Genomic DNA, 20,000 nt, shown 5'->3' with positions numbered 1-20,000 from the left:
TCTATTGAGAGAGAGAGAGAGAGAGAGAGAGAGAGAGAGAGAGAGAGAGAGAGAGAGAGAGAGAGAGAGAGAGAGAGATCTGATAGTTGACGCACAAATGAAGCTTTCCTACGCACTGTGATGGTATATCAACCATTTCTGCCATGGTGAGGGATTTGTCGCAACTATGATTACAGAAACACATATTTAAATACATGAATATAAGCTTTACATGCAAAAGAATTTTGGCTTTATTATTTTTTATTAAGAAACAAAACCCATAACTTTGGCAACATTGATAATTAAAACTAAAATATCATTGTTCAGCCTTTCAAAAACATAACATGGAAGTAAAAATTGGAGTCAAAGGTCAAGAGTATATCATTATTTTATTAAGAAGATTTGATGTGAATAAATGGAGCCTTGTTTTCTTTTCAGTAACTGACTAATGATTTGTGACAAAAATTATCTTCATTCTTTGATTTTATGTTTATAGACATTTTTGTCGATAAGGTTGATATTAACATATAAATAGCCAACTTGATACCATAATAATAATACAGCTCAAATTAGCTTGCTACATTCGATATTTTTTTGACATATAGCTTAAGGACATCACAATGTAAAAAAAATATTGGTAGGTCATGCTTTTTTGTTTGTATGTGCGTTGCTTGCTATACGTGCATCATATTCCGGCCGCCCCCAAGAGCAAACATGTATGTGAGAGAGCCTTGTGTTGCAGGAAATACACACGTTAGCGGTCAATGGAGAGCTAATCCTCTTTATCACGAACGTTGAGGAGGATATAATCAAAATACGACGGATGACAACGAATGTACCTATATAGGGGCTATTGAAAGTGGCTTGCAAGTGTCATTTCGCAGAGACACATGTATTGCTTTGTGTAAGATCTTTCAGTATGTGCTGCTATGCTAGGGGTTTGTAAGTCTAACAGCAGGAGGTAAATTCCCCACATCATAATGTAGACGCTGGAAACCATTGGAGAAGGTAACGGACGGAAAAAAAATCCAGAAAGATGACCAACTGGTCGCCATATAACATTTCTGCTACTGAGAAATCCATGGGGTCCTTGGAGTTTCTTTTCTGTCTGAGGAGAACCCAAGGAAGTAATTGAAACCAGCTGGAGCCATTTAAGTGGGACATCAAAACTGCTTTGAGGATAAAATGCAAATGTTCTACAATTCCATTTGCTGCGGGGTTGTACATAGTAGTCTGATATAAGATGATACCGAGAAGATGCTCTAATGATGTCCACAATTCAGATGTGAAAGTGGCACCCATATCTGAAATAGTATTCACTTGAAAGTTGAATCTTGTTATTCATGAGTTGGATGTTGCATCTTGCATGTAGGTGGCTTCAGGCCAGCGAGTGGAGTTATCGCTGATGTGAAAAGGTTATGGTGTCCTAGGATGTGAGCAGTGGGAGAACCACATCAAATTGAATGTGGGTAAAGTGACACCCAAGTTGATGAAAAGGGCCCAAACCAAAATCCGTGTGTCAAAGCACTTTTGAACTCTGATATGAAATAAAAGTGTTGACCCAATCCTTGATATATTTAGTAATACCACGGTATATTAACTTAAAATCCAGTAGCTTGACAGTAGATCGGCACAAGAGGTGTGAGAGATTAAGGATCAATTGAAACAACTATTGGTGCATGGATGCAGTTATACTCTGGCATGGCCTACCGGTACTGACGTCATAGAGGAGGGTCGTATTGAAGTCATTGAGGGTGACGTCTTCCCAATGGAGGAGCATGTAGGATGCCATACAGGATTGGTACTCGATGTCTTTTCTTTTTATACAGGGTGTCAATGAAAGGATTCAATTTACTAGGGATGTGTTAAATGGTAAATTTGTATTCAGAGAGGGAAGAGAGATGTTGGTATTGATGGTCTGACCAGGTGTCAGGCTGTAAAATAAAAGCATGCACTAGCAGTATATGGTCCACCCGAACGATGAAGTTCATGCCCTTTTAAGTGGTGGAAGTGGTAAACAGCCAAATATAGCACTAGTAGTTCATGGTAGGAGGTAGAGTAGCTGGATTCGGCCTTGGAAAGTTTTCTACTGAAGAAAGCCAATGGTTAGAGGGACCCATTAATCATTTGTTCGAGTACCATCCCTTAAGTGATGTCACTGGCATTGCTGATGAGTTGAAGGGGTGTGGATGGCATGGGAAAGGTGAGCAGAGTAGCAGTTGATAAGATTTTCTTTGCTTGAAGAAGGCTGCTAACTGATAGGGCCCTACTCCAGGATTTTTGTCTTCCCTTTGAAGGAATCACAGTGGCGAGTGAGAGCAGCAGTGATGTCTGCCAACTACTGAAGATAGTAGTTTACCATGCCCAAGAACTCGTTCAGTGCATTGACAATCGATGGCGCACAGAACTTCTGTACTGATGGTATTTTCAGCAGTAAAGGACTCAGGAGTAGTGTGATGACACAAAAGGTCACTTCCTTAGCACCATTGGTACACTTGTACTTGATTACAAGGCTGTTCTGTTGCAGTGGTTCAAACAGACGTGTTGGTGATATAGGTACTCCTCTTGAAAGGGGGAGAATATTAGTACGTCATCTACGTAATATAAACAGAAGGGTACGCTCCCAAAGGTGCCATCAATGTATCAATGAAATGTGACCCTTTCATTACAGAGGCCAAAGCAAGAGCAATTGAAAGTATATGTGCAGAAGGGGTTGGTGATGGCGGTCTTTGGGATGTCTTTTTGGTTCATAGGATCCTGATAATACCCCTTCAAGAAGTCAAGGTTCGAAAATACTTAAGCGCTCTAAAGGTATGTGGTATCATGTTCAATAATATATATATATATATATATATATATATATATATATATATATATATATATATATATATATATATATATATATATATACATATATATATATATATATATATATATATATATATATATATATATATATATATATATGTATATATATATATATATATATATATATATATATATATATATATATATATATATATATATATATATATATATATAAATATATATATGTATGTATATACATATAATTATCCATATATATATATATATATATATATATATATATATATATATATATATATATATATATATATATATATATATATATATATATTTATATATGTATATATATATGCATATATATATATATATATATATATATATATATATATATATATATATATATATACAGTATATATATATATATATATATATATATATATATATATATATATATATATATATATATATATATATATATATATATATATATATATATATATATATATATATATATATATATATATATATATATATATATATATATATATATATATATATATATATATACATATATATACATATGTGCATATATATACATACGTACACACACACACACACACACACACACACATATATATATATATATATATATATATATATATATATATATATATATATATATATATATATATATATGTGTGTGTGTGTGTGTGTGTGTGTGTGTGTGTGTGTGTATCTATCTATCTATATATATATTGTATATATATGGTAAGATTGTCTTCTTACCATTATGGCTAAGATACAAGAAGATGATAGAAAGGCTTCTTTTGTCTTTGTTGGTGATTTTAATGCTCACCATAGGGAGTGGTTAAGTTCTATCTCTCCTACCGATCGCCATGGCTTAAGAGCTTTAGACTTTGCCTCTGAATCAGGCTGTGAGCAAATCATAAATGAAGCTACTCACAGGTCTGGTAATTGCTTGGACCTCGTATACACTGACTCCCCTGGCGTTATAACTGGTAAGGTTGGTTCTCCAGTCGGGACATCTGATCATGCCTTGATTTCATTATTAGTGAAGACTGAGCAGCCTGTCCCTGATATATCATATTCTTGTAAAATTTATATGAAATCCCAAGCAGACTGGAATGGGATTTTACATGATCTTTTGTGCTTGAATTGGTCACAATTATATAATAGTGTAGATCCTGTTGTCCCTTTGAATGAGAATCTATTCAACATAATTGATAGGCGTATCCCTTCTCGTGTGCTAAAGTACCGAGTGAAGGACAAACCGTGGTTCAATGATGATTGTAGACGTGCTTATTTGGAGAAACAGGAGGCCTATCATCTTTGGAAGGGGAACAGATCAGATTTGACCTGGAACAACTATACTCAGCTTCGAGCTTTTGCTCAGAGAGTTTATGCCTCAACTGAAAAGGAGTACAATTTAACCATAAAAGAAACACTTTCTGGTACAACTCAGGAACATAAATGGTGGTCTACCCTTAAATCTGCGCTCTTTGGTGTAGATGCAACAGTTCCTCCTTTACTTAAACCAGATGACTCAGTCACTCACTGTCCAAAGGAAAAGGCAACCCTTTTGGCTGATGTTTTTGACAGTAACAGAGTAATGAAAAACTTGAACTTCCTCATTCCTGTTTTCCTGAGGCTAAACTAACTAGTTTAGCTTTTCGATCTCGTGAGATTAAAGCTCTGTTGATGGACCTTGATGCTTATGGAGGTGTAGACCCAAATGGTATTTTTCCTTTGTTTTTTATAAAGACAGCAGATGTCTTAGCTCCAAAGTTATCTGTTATTTTGCGCAAGTTAACAAGAATAGGAGCTTTTAGCACTAGTTGGAAAATTGGTAATGTTACTCCTCTATGTAAATGTGTTTGTGGTAGCTCAAGTCCAACTGATTACCGCCCAATTTCCATAACTCCCATATTATCTAAAGTTTTTGAACGTCGTCTGGCAAAACGTCTTAATAGGTTTGCTGAAGGTAATCATCTACTCCCTAGTTTGCAATTTGGTTTTTGTAAAGGCCTTGGAGCATGTGATGCCCTTCTTACAATCTCCAATGCTGTACAGAAATCCCTTGATTATGGTCGGGAAGTTCGTATGATTGGCCTTGATTTTAGTGCTGCCTTTGACCGTGTTAATCATGAGGCCCTTGTTTTCAAACTGAAACAGTTGGGAGTGGGTGGGTTGTTTCTTAGCATTATTATTGATTTTTTAAGTAATAGATCTCAAAGAGTTGTTGTTGATGGGCACCATAGTGATTATAGGAATGTGATATCCGGTGTTCCACAGGGTAGTGTTCTTGGCCCATTACTTTTCATACTATATACACATGACATGTGGTTTGGCCTAGAAAACAAGCTTGTTGCATATGCAGATGATGCTACTCTCTTTGCATCAATTCCATCCCCTGAATGTAGATCTAGGGTTGGTGAATCTCTTAATAGAAATTTAGCTAGAATTAGTGCATGGTGCAAATTATGGGGTATGAAGTTGAATCCTAACAAAACTCAAAGTATGATTGTAAGTAGGTCAAGGACGGTGGCTCCTCAACATCCGGATCTCAGTATTGATAATGTTTCTTTAAATATGTATGACTCTTTCAAAATTTTAGGTGTGATTCTCGACAGTAAATTTACTTTTGAGAAACATGTAAGGTCTCTGTCTTCTTCAATTGCACAAAAAATAGGCTTATTGAGAAAGTCTTTCAAGATTTTCGGTGATCAATCTATTCTGAAGAAGTGTTTTAATTCTTTCATTCTACCTTGTTTTGAGTATTGTTCTCCTGTTTGGTCTTCAGCTGCTGATTCTCATCTTAATTTGTTGGACAGAAACTTACGGTCTATTAAATTTCTTATTCCTGATCTAGATATTAATCTCTGGCACCGTTGTTCAATTAGTTCATTGTGCATGTTGCATAAGATTTTTCATAACTCTGACCATCCTTTACATTCAGATCTCCCTGGACAATTCTATCCTGTTCGTAATACTAGGCAGGCAGTTAATTCTAATAGCCAGGCCTTCTCCATCACGAGGCTCAATACTACGCAGTACTCTAGAAGTTTTATTCCAGCTGTTACCAAGTTGTGGAATGATCTTCCTAATCGGGTGGTTGAATCAGTAGAACTTCAAAAGTTCAAAGTTGGAGCAAATGCTTTTTTGTTGACCAGGCGGACATGAGTCTTTTTATAGTTTATTTATGACATATTTGTTTTTGATGCTGTTAATAGTTTATATATGACATGTCTGTTTTGACATTGTTACTGTTTTTAGAATGATTTATTGTTAATTTGTTCTCTTCATTTATTTATTTCCTTATTTCCTTTCCTCACTGGGCTATTTTTCCCTGTTGGAGCCCCTGGGCTTATAGCATCTTGCTTTTCCAACTAGGGTTGTAGCTTGGATAGTAATAATAATAATAATAATACACACACACACACACACACACACACACACACACATATATATATATATATATATATATATATATATATATATATATATATATATATATATATATATATAATATATATATATATATATATATATATATATATATATATATATATATATATATATATATATATATATATATATATATATATATATATATATATTTATATATATATATATATATATATATATATATATATATATATATATATATATATATATATATATATATACATATACATGATTATATATATATATATATATATATATATATATATATATATATATATATATATATATATATATATATATATATATATATATATATATATATATATATATATATATATATATATATATATGGATACCTTGATTCAGCTGGGAAATAGGTAACTATTGTTTTATTAATTCAATTGTAAAATTCAATAGTTACAAGTATTGCCGCCTGTGGCCGCGGTGGCATAAAAACAATTAGAATAGCCCCAACGTATCCCTGCGTGTCGTAAGAGGTGACTAAAAGGGACGGGATGAGAGGGCTGGGAACCCCTTCTCCTGTATTATAATCCTGTGAGACATCATAGAGGTGGAGCTAGGGGGAGAATGACTGCTTCCATCACTCTAGTTTTAGGTGTTTGAATGTGCGTGGATGTAGTAAGATAAGAGGAAAAGATGTGAGATTGGAAGTTTGTTTAGGAATAGAAGCACGGATATATTGGCTTTGTATGAGACAACGATAAAAGGTGAAGCTGAATTAATGTTTGGTGAAATGTCTGGTGGAGTGTCGGGGATTGAAAGTGGAAGAGCAAGAGAAAGTGTGGCTTTATTGCTGAGTGAATGGATGACAGGTAAGGTAGTGGAATGGAAGGAGATATCATCTAGGTTAATGTGGGTAAGGGTTAGGTGGGTTTAGGAATGTTGGGCTTTTGTCAGTGCGTGTTGGCCAGGTTATGAGAAAAGTGAAGAAGAGCGGAATGAGTTCTGGAATGAATTAACTAGGTGCGTAGAAGGACTGGGTAGAAGGAATTATGAAGTTGTCATGGGTGACTTGAATGCTAGAGTGGGCGCTGGGGAGTTATATGGTGTCATTGGGAAGTATGGCGTACCAGGTGAAAATGAGAGTGGTGAGAAACTGGTAGATATGTGTGTTGAGCAAGAGATGGTGATAAGTTCTAGCTTTTTCAAAAAGAAAGATAAAAACCAGCATACATGAGTAAGAGTTTCAAATGGAAGAGTGGTAGAAAGGGCAATAATGGATTATGTGTTGATAACTAAAAGAATGTTTGGAAGATTGAAAGACGTGCACGTATTTAGGGGTATGGATAACGGTATGTCTGATCATTTTTTGGTGGAAGGAAAATTAGTTGTAGCAAAAGAGTGCAGGAATAGAGTAGGTGGATGTAAAAGGGAGCTATTGAGGGTTGAAGAGCTAATAAAACCGGGGGTAAAAAGTGATAATCAAGAAAAGCTGAAAATGGCGTATGACGAAGTGAAAATAAGAGAAACTGGTAATTCAGAGGAGGAGTGGAAGTTAGTAAAAGAAAATTTTGTTGGGATTGCAAGTGATGTGTTTGGCAAGAAGTTTGTTGGAGGCAGCATGAGGAAGGGCAGTGAATGGTGGAATGGAGTGAAGGTAAAAGGAGAGGAGGCAAGGAAAAGGTAGGCGGAGTATTTTGAAAGTTTACTGAATGTTGAGGATAATAGGGAGCCATATATAATTGTTGTTGCAGGTGTTAAGGTGCCGGCGATGGAAGATGAGAATGAGAGAGTGATTACAAGAGAGGAAGTGAGGAGAGCACTCGATGAAATGAGAGTAGGAAAAGCATCTGGTATGGATGTTGTGAGAACTGAGATGCTGAAGGAAGGGGGTGTGACTGTACTTAAATGGTTGTATGTGTTTTGTGTTGTCAATAGTACCAGTAGATAAGGTTTGTGCGTGTATTTTACCACTATATAAGGGTAAGGGAGATGTGCATAAGTGTTGTAATTCAAAGGGTACTAGTTTCTTGAGTGTAGTTGGAAAAGTGTATGGTAGAGTACTGATTAACAAAATTAAAGATAACACAGAGAATACAGTCTTAGAAGTACATGGTGGTTTTTGAAGAGGTATGAGTTGTATGACTCAGATTTTTACAGCTAGGCAGATATGCGAGAAATATTTAGCAAACGGTATGGATGTGTATGTTGCGTTTATGGATCTGGAGAAAGGGTATGATAGAGTTGATAGGGAAGCAATATGGAATGTGATGAGGTTATATGGAGTTGGTAGAAGGTTGTTACAAGCCGTGAAAAGTTTCTACAAAGGTAGTAAAGCATGTGTAGGATAGGAAATGAAGTAAGCGATTGGTTTCCGGTGAGAGTGGGACTGAGACAGGGATGTGTGATGTCACCGTGGTTGTTTAACTTGTATGTTGATGGAGTGGTGAGAGAGGTGAATGCTCGAGTGCTTGGACGAGGATTGAAACTGGTAGACGAGAATGTCCATGAATGGGTGGTAAATCATTTGTTTTTTTGCGGATGATACTGTACTGGTTGTAGACGTGGAAGAGAAGCTTGGCAGATTAGTGACAGAATTTGGAAGGGTGTGTGAGAGAAGGAAGTTGAGAGTTAATGTCGGTAAGAGTAAGGTTATGAGATGTACGAGAAGGGAAGGTGGTGCGAGGTTGAATGTCATGTTGAATGGAGAGTTACTTCAGGAGGTGGATCAGTTTAAGTACTTGGGGTCTGTTGTTGCAGCAAATGGTGGAGTGGAAGCAGATGTACGTCACAGAGTGAATGAAGGATGCAAAGTGTTGGGGGCAGTTAAGGGAGTAGTAAAAATTAGAGGGTTGGGCATGAATGTAAAGAGAGTTCTGTATGAGAAAGTGATTGTATCAATTGTGATGTATGGATCGGAGTTGTGGGAAATGAAAGTGACGGACAGACAGAAATTGAATGTGTTTGAGATGAAGTGTCTAAGGAGTATGGCTGGTGTGTCTCGAGTAGATAGGGTTCGGAACGAAGTAGTGAGGGTGAGAACCGGTATAAGAAATGAGTTAGCAGCTAGAGTGGCTATGAATATGTTGGGGTGGTTTGGCATGTTGAGAGATTGGAAAAGGGCTGTTTGCTAAAGAGGGTGATGAATGCAAGAGTTGATGGGAGAAGTACAAGAGGAAGGCCAAGGTTTGGGTGGATGGATGGAGTGAAGGAAGCTCTGGGTGATAGGAGGATAGATGTGAGAGAGGCAAGAGAGCGTGCTAGAAATAGGAATGGATGGCGAGCGATTGTGACGCAGTTCCGGTAGGCCCTGCTGCTTCATCCAGTGCCTTGGATGACCGCAGAGGTAGCAGCAGTAGGGGATTCAGCATTATGAAGTTTCATCTGTGGTGGATAATGTGGGAGGGTGGGCTGTGCCACCCTAGCAGTACCAGCCGAACTCGGTTGTGTCCCTTGTCAGGCTGGGAGGAAAATAGAGAGGAGACGTCCCTTTTTTTGTTTTATTTGTTTGATGTCGGCAACCTAACAAAATTGGGGGAAGTGTCTTGGTATATGTATGATGTATTAGCCAAAAATAGCATTTTTAATGATTTACCAATAAGTTCTCACTACTCATGATTTTAATGTCTTTCATGATGGATATTAAAGTGACTTTATATCAGTAAGGACATTTTTTATGAAGCAGTGCCAACAATTTGGAATATTTATTATTTCAGCGAATATATTTATGTATTATATGTATAATTTTTATTTCAGATTATGACAAATAAGAAATTAACGCATCTGGACTTGCAACATAAGAATTATATTATCCTTAGATTTAGATAAGATAAAACTACATAAGAAATTTATATATAATCTCGAAGCGAGATATATCAGTTTTATTTGAATAGACAACTGCCATCGATGCTGGATATGTGCCAAAGGTAAAAACAGCTGTATATATTCGCCTGGGTTCATTGACCCATTTGGCTTATGCCACCAATTTTGAGGATGAATGACTACTTGAAAACAATCTCCCGAAAGCGAACAAGGTTCTCAGTTATATGGTAAAAGGGTAACGAAGGAAAGAAATAAATCATCACAAATCTTTCTCTTTTTAGTTTTGTGAGTTAGGAATGACCAATGACCACATTTTATTTTACTCGGAATTACAGTTTGGTGATCACGTTTCTTAAGGTTTTATTGAATGATCATAAATCTTTCGCTGTTGCTGTTAAAGAAAGTCTAATTACATTTTGTTTTCGTGCGTCTGTTTAAAAACTTTGCGAACAAAAATTCATTGTTCTATCAAACAACTTGAGACGAAATCAGGAATGAATATGCAGAGACCTATGCGTAAATATGCTTAATTAACTATGATATTCCTTAAAAGAGAAAATAAGCAAGAAATATAAATGAATCTAGAAATTAATAAGAATACTTTTTGCCTTTGTTTTACATAAAGCTTTTGATAAAATGCCTGAGTAACGAAGAAAATTATCCTGTGATAAGTTACTCAATTATATATGGGAATATTGAAACTGGCTCTCTAAAAAAAAAAAAAAAAAAAAAAAAATCAGTATCCCATTTTTCTGCACAAAAACCTGCAACAGTATTTGTAAATGAATCATTTAAATAAACCTTAATAGTACCCAATGTTATGTAACAAGAATGACCTATATTGTGAATAGCCTCTGTAATTATTTGAAAAGGTTTTTAAGACGAATATTTCTTTATGAATGGAACTACATCCTGTAACTGCAGCAAATCATAACCGTTCTATCTGTCTATTTATCTGTCTATCTTTACATCGAAAGTTCCCTATAAGCTGATGTATATTCCAGGTACGTAAAGCTTTCCAGAAATAACACCAACAGACCTGGTCAGGAAGAAAACTCTTTCATTAGAAAGACCAGAGGAACGAGGGAAAGGACCAATGATTACAGCTGTTTATTGTTGCTAAGCGAAGCCTAAAAGGGAAGCCTATGACCTGGAAGGAAAATATCAAGATAAACTCATTTCCTGGTTAGATATGCCTCGGTGCAAGGATAGTGAGGATGATGAAAGAATGGTTCCATAAAGACAAGAATAAGATATTTATATATCTCTGGTTCTACCTTCGGTTTTATTGAGGATATGTGGCTTCATGGGAAGATAGATCATGATTATGCTTTGAAAATTATAGAGAGAATATAGTAGGTACGCCTTTTGAAGTCCAAAACCGACATACATACAACATATAAAGTCCTTTTGAATAATTGAAATCTGATTAAGAAAATTTGCGCCAAGTGCGTACATTCTAAGGTGAAAATTTTAACAAGACAACAATTAAGAGCGAAAGAAAGAATTGATGAGAAAAATCAATTGCTCAACCTTTCATTAAAACTGGAAAACGATGAAGCAGACATTGCAACTTCTGAAATAATGACAAGATAAATAAGGTTATCAGAAATGAACGTCTAATTCCATTTCTTGATAAGAAAAATTCAAAAGATGCGGTCAGCTATTAAATAAATGAGAATTAGAATAAAGAAATTGATTCGCTGCTTACAAATAATATGAGAACTTCAACAGAAAATGAGGGCGTAAAAACCTCCTCCCCAAAAGAGTGCTGATTTACAGGAAGTAAATAAAAGCAGAAGCCGGGGAATGTGCCAAAATATGAAAAAAATACATTGACTCAACGGCAGATTTGAGTTTAAAAGACGTCAGATTCCGATATTTCAGTCGAAAAATGTAAGTTCTAAACTGATAAATGCTCTGGCCAAATACGACAATTCGTTAATGTCTGTTTATCTTCAGTTCAGTTTCAGAAATTCTTTGCAAATACGACGGTTATGCATTTATAGAGAAATGGAACATGAATGCACTGCTCGTTTAAATCTCTAATTAGCTAATATAGTTCGCTATTCAAAGGACACCGGATTTCTGGTTGGTAAACATGATTTTGGAAATATGGGATTTTTTTTTATTTCTTGTATTTTCTTTATTTCTCTTTTCCCGCCTAAAACTAGGGATGGGAATAATTTGCAGCAATATTTTATGAATTCCGGTGAGCTGTGGTCCAAAGTTTGTAATGATCAACTCTCCAGGTTTTGAGCTGAAAAAAAAAAAAAAAAACAACAAGAAGGTGTAAATAATAAATTCTTACTTATTGTACTGTTACTCTGCCTATTTACATACTGCAATTTGGTTGTTCAGAGAGGGATGTAGTTGGACATTTTTCTTGAGACAATATTAAAGAAAAAAAATCACCAATAAAACTGTTACGATCTTAGAATCGTTACAGGATTCTTTTTTAAATATCTAAACAAAAAGGATTCGACAACAGCAACTGAAATATGGGAAATTAATATAAAAAGAAACTTACACTAGAAGCACAACGTTTATTCACAAACTTATTTAAAAAAAAATAATCATATTGCTTCTTCTTTTACTTTTAGTGACAAATGTCAAATGTTAACTGATAACCGGAAACAGGGAGGAAAGTACAGCAAAATACTGTACTTGATTGAACGTTGTAGAGTTTTCTGTTGCCGCTTTAGGCTTGAGCATGTAGCAGAAAGGCGGCTGAAGTTCAGATAAACAGGGCACGATGATTTTAGATGCGATGTCACTGGAGGGGTGGCATCAAGATGGGGTAGCAACTGTTTTCTCCCAGAATTTGGTGATAGTGTAGAAGGGAGGGCAGACCGCACACAGCGTTGGCCACTTCTCATCACAAACAGCAAGGGGTAGCTGCGTCAATTCTCTTCGTCTTGAACATGACAAGATTTTTGAGATAGGTGTTTGCTGTCTGAAGGGAAACTCCTAACCTGTCTCTTTCCGACTTCTGGTCTTCTCATCCTGTTCTTACCTCGTCTGGACGTAGTTCTTGTCCCGTCTGGACATTGTTCATATCTCCTTTGGACAGTATCTTCTGGAAACTTTTTTATCCATGTATGGGCAGAGGTAATTATGATGGATAATCGTCATTTCCATATAAGGAGTTTTTTATATTCTGCATCCTGATTTGTTTCCTTAAAAACGTCCACTTAGGTCACGCCACAGAAGCTTCTAGAACACATTTTTTGATGCAATCGTGATCTGATGTTGCGTCATAACAAAATCGTGGCATGAGACGACCCATGAGATTTTCCCCATAAACGGATTTTCCTCGAGGCTCGGTTTGTGTCTGAAATTCTGACGACAGTAATTCTAAGATATATTATAGTACGTTAAATAGTGACCCACGTGGCTGGCATGTGCAGTACATCCATGCGCTACTTGCCTGAACAGAGAAGCAGTGACACTATGTTTATTCGTGAGTGTAGCCACGGCGAAGAATAAACCATTAGAGGGACAGCAAAACACGATGCTTGGGATCGGATCTTGTTAAAGTTTTAGAAGAAGGTGCTCGGGAGAAAACGGTACTAAAAACAGTGCTCAAGAGAGGGATCTCTGTTGCAGTTACTCAGGTGTTGTTTCAATCTGGTTTTTGCATGAAAAGAAAAATCTATCAGTTTTTTATTATTTTGTTGAGTTCTGCTGTTATTATTTTCCCCAAATCGTTAGTTTTAATTTTATCCCTCCTAAAAGTCCGATTCCCACTTGGGGAACGCTCATTACTGTTGGGGTATGTAGGTTGATGGTGATCGAAAACAATTTTTTTGCGGAAGATAACATCGTAGCACAATGAAAAAAGAGAAATAGCAGATTTTGGTTTTTCCATGAAAAAAAAAAAAAAAAAAAAATGCCCGGTGGAGTCTACCGACATTTTACCCTCGTTTATAAAATTAGTTTACATTTTAACATCCTTTGCTTTTTAGAAATTTTGATTACTCAATTCTACTTCCATAAGTCCTTAATTCTCAATGTTATCATTTGGGTTTACCTGATGTCCTATTAAGTATATAAATAATGAACTACACAATTTACATAACAAATTTATACATAGGAAAATATAAACTCTTTAGAACTCTGGAATGAATGATCACATTCCCTTTGAAAATGATCGTCGATGAATTAGATTTTACTATCCATAACCTAAATATTCTTAATATAAATCATTTCCCAATGCTTTCTATTTTTTTTTTCAGACATACGTGACACTCTGTCCCGGAAGATCTTTGTTTTAGATATATCATTAAAATATCCACAGTCTAATTTGCACGTTTTAGTTTTAAAAATGTAGGAAAATCGTGAAAGTGGTTTTATAGCGTAATTTGAATACCTTTCTCACAATGAAACTGGAAAGAAATGAGAGAGGTTATATAACTTTGATGCGAAAAGGTGTTTAAGAAATCTAACGTTGCTTCGCGTCTGAGATATAGACTTCGACATTCTTACATTTTTACTTGCATATTATAGTCGACAATATAAAAAAGCGATATATTTTTGCGTTACGCACCCGGAGAGAGAGAGAGAGAGAGAGAGAGAGAGAGAGAGAGGAGAGAGAGGAGAGTTTGGGATACAACAACGGAGGCAAACATAGCTCTCATTGGAGCCAGGGCACTGTCAATAAAAACACACCACTGGCCTCCAGATCAAAAGGTCGTGAGCCTGACCACTCCATAAAAGTTGAACCTTTCGTGAAGTTCTTGACTAAAGGCAAAATATAAATATATTTGTGGGATGAATTTTGATCTAAACGTTACTGATTTCCATGGCATTTCTTTGTGCAGTGACTACAACACATTTGCGTCTCTATATTTCGGTTCTTTCGGCATTATTCGTCTTCTATTCAAAGAAATTAATCGATATCCAAGAGATATAAACGAAAGACTGCAAATAGAGACACAAAAACGATATAGATTTTTGTATGACTTTTCAGGATCCATATTCCATCATAAACTTTCATATATTTTATGAAACATTTCTATTTTCTACCACAAAAATATTGTAACATTTCGTTTATGTAAATCTTTAATTTTCTTATGATAATGAGATGGCACCCCCATTTCTTTTAATTATAAATCTGGGAAGTCAATAATAAACTTTCATAAAATAAATGACACAATGAAATGATGAAAAAAATTATAAAGTGTGATTGTAGTAAGGTCTTTTAAAGTGTCTATCCTCTCTTATCCATGAACAGAAAAAGATTATTTGAATAAGGTCCCAAAATCTACGTGGCAGTCTTTAAAGAAAAATTCAACTGAAGTCATTAATAAGAATAAAGATTACTATATCACTTGTAAATTCTCAATACACTATCACATTCCATTATCAACTAGCCATCAACAATTTTAAATTCCATAGAAGAAGAAGATGAAGAGAGGAAAGAGTTGTTCACAAAGCAATATTCGTTAATGATTATGGTTGATCAACAGCAATAGCATTAAGGGTCGCATAACACTGACCCTCGAGTATATCATCCGAGGCAATTTCATGCTTCCATGCCTCTAATGAGAGGGTTTCGGGAAATGCACAAAGAAAGGCAATATGGCAATGGGAAACAGCAAATAGACATGGTAGAGAGGAATATCAGTGGGAGAATTCTGTGGGGTTCAACAACAGAAAAGGACAGCTGGAAAAAGGATTGCGAGGTGCTATTAAGAAAGGACGGTTTTTAATGAGAAAGAGATGACTAAGAAACAGAAAATTTCATTGTGAAAATGTCATGAGAAGAACGAGAAAATAAAAATCGAACAAATGACAAGAGATGTAACAATGAAAAATAACTGAGAAAAAAAAAAAAAAAACAAATAAACGAGATAATATTTGATAGGAACTGGCGTTAACATGTCGCAGAAAATCACTTATTATCTGAGGTAAGTGTAAGCTTCCTAACATGAGATCTAAATTAAGGAGCTGAGTTCCTCCACCGAGATGTCAGGACGACTCATTAACAGATATCCTGACAAGAAAAACCTTACTCAATCTAATGTTAGGGGACCGAGTAACATCAATAGCTATCATTCAAATACGAGAAGAGTTCTGACCTTCTTGCACAGAGCTGTGGTTAATATATGCATTCCTTGATTCCTACCATAATGACTAAGTGTATTTTAATGTTAGTGTATATTATGTACAGTCAAAGCATCGTTATACATTAGTTTTCGATAGTTAGCTGCTTATTTAACCTCGTTGACTGTAGTAATCGCTCATGCAGCTCTCCCAACAATTAGAAAACTTTTACAATGGTCTATTGTCATTTAACAAACCTTGAAAAATTATCTGGATTAAAGACGTTGATTATATGTATGTTGGAATGATCACTAACGATAAACTAAATACACTTGTTGTAGATACTAAATTAAAATTTGAACATATAAAGGATTGGATATTACACTTTTTTTTTGACATTTCAATCTTAATAGACCAAATGAAAGGCTTCTAATATGTACATGATACAAAATCTTATAGTATCTGATTATCACTTAAATTATCATCATGTCTCCGTAAAGACGCAATCTGTTTCTTAAAGCACTTGAGATTTACAGTACATTTCCACGAGCAACTGGATCATAAAAAGAAACATCCGACTCAGTTGTTATATCCATCATATTATTGTAAATATTATCAATAAACTAAATATAATAGATATACCAGAAAAAGAAAAAAATATAAATTAAAAAAATTCGATTAACGAAACAGAACTTCCTAATGTAACCAATATAAAGAAATTATAAAACTCTCAAATGCAACTATCTCTTTTTTTTCTTTATTCCGAAACCACAAATATAGTTTACTATTTAAGAAAGATGATTCTACTATTTATTGTATATAGAACCTAGGAATTATTTCAATAAAGTCTATGTACAAGAAATTGGCAAATATGTTACTCATGGATATGTGAAACATAAAATTTTTGCAAGAGGATTTAGTGATTTTGATTCTCAATATATAAGCTAGTTATTAGAAATCCAATTGGATATTTAGGGGCTCTTTGTTTCTCACATACTGTACACACACACACACACACACACAAACACACACACACACACATAAATATATATATATATATATATATATCTATACATATATATATATATATATATATACATACATATATATATATATATATATATACATATATATATATATATATATACAGACATATATATATATATATATATACAGACATATATACATAATATATATATATATATACAGACATATATATATATATATATATGTATATACATATATATATATATATATACATACATATATATATATATATATATTTATATATACTGTATGTATGAATCTCATCAGCCGTTAAATATATATATATATATATATATACTGTATGTATGAATCTCATCAGCCGTTATATATATATATATATATACATATATATATATATATATATATGTATATATATAATTATATATATATTAATATTATATTATATTATATTATATTATATTATATATATATATATATATATACTGTATGTATGAATCTCATCAGCCGTTATATATATATATATATATATAATTATATATATATTAATATTATATTACATTATATTATATTATATTATATTATATTATATATATATATATATATATATAAACACACACACACACACATATACATATATATATATATATATATATATTTATATATATATATATCTATAAAAATATCATATATATTATATATATTTTATATATATAATATATATATATACGGCACATATATATATAGATATATATATATATATATATACGGCACACACACACACACATATATATATATATATATATACGGCACACACACACACACACACAGATATATATATATATATATATATTAATGTCACATGATTGTTCATAAAGTGGGAGTGAGAACTATCATGAGTCTCTTTAAGCTCATATAATTTAGATAGATAGTACGAGAACCAGAACGAAGCGAAAAGAAATTGTTGTAAAATGTTCCACTTTTCTAATATATTTAACCAAGAATTTGGTTTTCATTACATTCATACAATTTGCATCATGTTGCAGATAGTATCATTATAACTAAATTCTCAGCTATATACCTTTTTTAAATTCTAATAAATTCAATATTCAATTCTTCATTATTATTAATATGTATGTCAAATTACACTGTCCCTAAACCTACCTACAATGTGTACAGATCCACCAAAATATTGATTAATAATAAACTGAATAAAATTCAAGAAACACAGGCCCATATGCCATTGCATTAATCAATAATAGAATCAAATCACCGAAAAAAAGGTTACCTAAGGCAAACTATAGTAAAGATTATGCTATGGACATTTAACTAAGAAAATTCAACAATTAAAGGAAACTATTACCAATTAATCAATAAGCTCTTAACTAATAGCAGAGTCCCCATTGCAATCAGACACTCTTTAACGCCTTGAAAGAAGAAAATTGATGAATCTCACCTGCACCTATGCTGTCAGCGTCCTTTTTGGCACCTTATTAATACGAATTACTAAATATAAGTAGAATTAAATACACTGGCAATCCTTTCTAGAGTAACGCTTAGGCGGAGATATTTACCAAAGTAAACTATCTTAGTTTCATTTCTTTTACCCATATTCTGTTCTGTACATCTAACCCATTAATTGGTGCTATTGTAAGAATTATGATTAGATCCCTACACACAACTATAACACGAATGCTGAAAAACTACTATATGAAATAAACAAGACATAAGATCAAACAAGGTTGAAAACACTCATATAATTCTTGCCCACTGAAGCCGTTACTGATGCTTTTGAGTATCTTTGTGACGACCATTTATTATCGATGGAATTGAATAGTTACTTTGAGATAACATATATTGGAAAATCGGTGGAAGAAAAGCTCTTTTAAACCCTATAGCGTTTTGGGAAATGAGAAATTGTGTCATGCATAAATAACCTCAAACAAACAATGCATTCCGAAGGATTAAAACAATCTATTTCATGCAAAGACCCAAATATCTGGAAATTTATTGATGTCCTGGAAAATGAAAAGGCATACAAATACAAACAAAGATTTGCAGCTAATAAATAAGCAAATTAAAAAGAAATAAAAAAGAAATGAAAAAACGTGACAATCGATGGAAGCAACATTTGAATTTTAAGAGCCTTTGTTTATAACTTAAACATACCATAAAGTGTTATAAAAGATTATTCATTTTTTGTGAATTCGGTAAACTAGATACTTATTTTCTTTTAATTACTAAATAAAAAAGCCAAAGTTCTATTCAAATATTTTTGGCAAATAAATCTTATGGTATTAAATAATTTTTTATTTAGTACCCTATAAACATAAACAAAAGAACACATATGAATGTTTTTAAAATGCAAACACAGCGGCTTGAGACATAGTTTTCTTAGACCAAATTTTTCATACTGAGTTTCCTTGGACCGACTTTTCCTAATTACCTATGATCAAATTGATAATCAATTCGATGTATTTTGCATACGGGAATCTTGTAATGACTTACCCTGAGTATCCCAATAGCTTCAGGTTTCTTTTTCTGGAATCCACTGGTAGACGGCCTCTGGCTCATGGTTCCGGAACCATTTGACGATGAGGCTGTCTTGGTCGTTGTGCTCGTAGAGGTAGATGCAGTCCAGGATCACAGATGACCTCGACCCATTCTGGATGGCCTTGGGCACGTCCAAGTCAGTGAAGTGCAGTGCGTTGCATCCTGTGTAGGAAGGGTTAAGTACCAAAGTTAATATAGTAATTCTTCTAGAGCTTTCTCTAACTTGTTTGTCCTAAGTAATACAGTGACAATGTATTCTATGTTTATGTGAAAAGATCTTCAGTGGAAGGGTCTGAACTTTTTTTTATTATAATCAAATT

The 20,000-nt window shown here is 33.8% G+C and overlaps 1 pseudogene; it reads right to left on the bottom strand.

The window, feature by feature from the left end:
• The window catches only part of LOC137642968 (uncharacterized), a 344,789-nt pseudogene that overhangs the window by 320,590 nt on the left and 4,199 nt on the right, over positions 1-20,000 (bottom strand).

Source organism: Palaemon carinicauda, chromosome 6 (assembly GCF_036898095.1).
Source record: "Palaemon carinicauda isolate YSFRI2023 chromosome 6, ASM3689809v2, whole genome shotgun sequence".
NCBI lineage: Eukaryota > Metazoa > Arthropoda > Malacostraca > Decapoda > Palaemonidae > Palaemon > Palaemon carinicauda.
The sequence above is the reverse complement of the archived record's forward strand: the minus strand, read 5'-3'. Positions and strand labels throughout refer to the sequence as shown.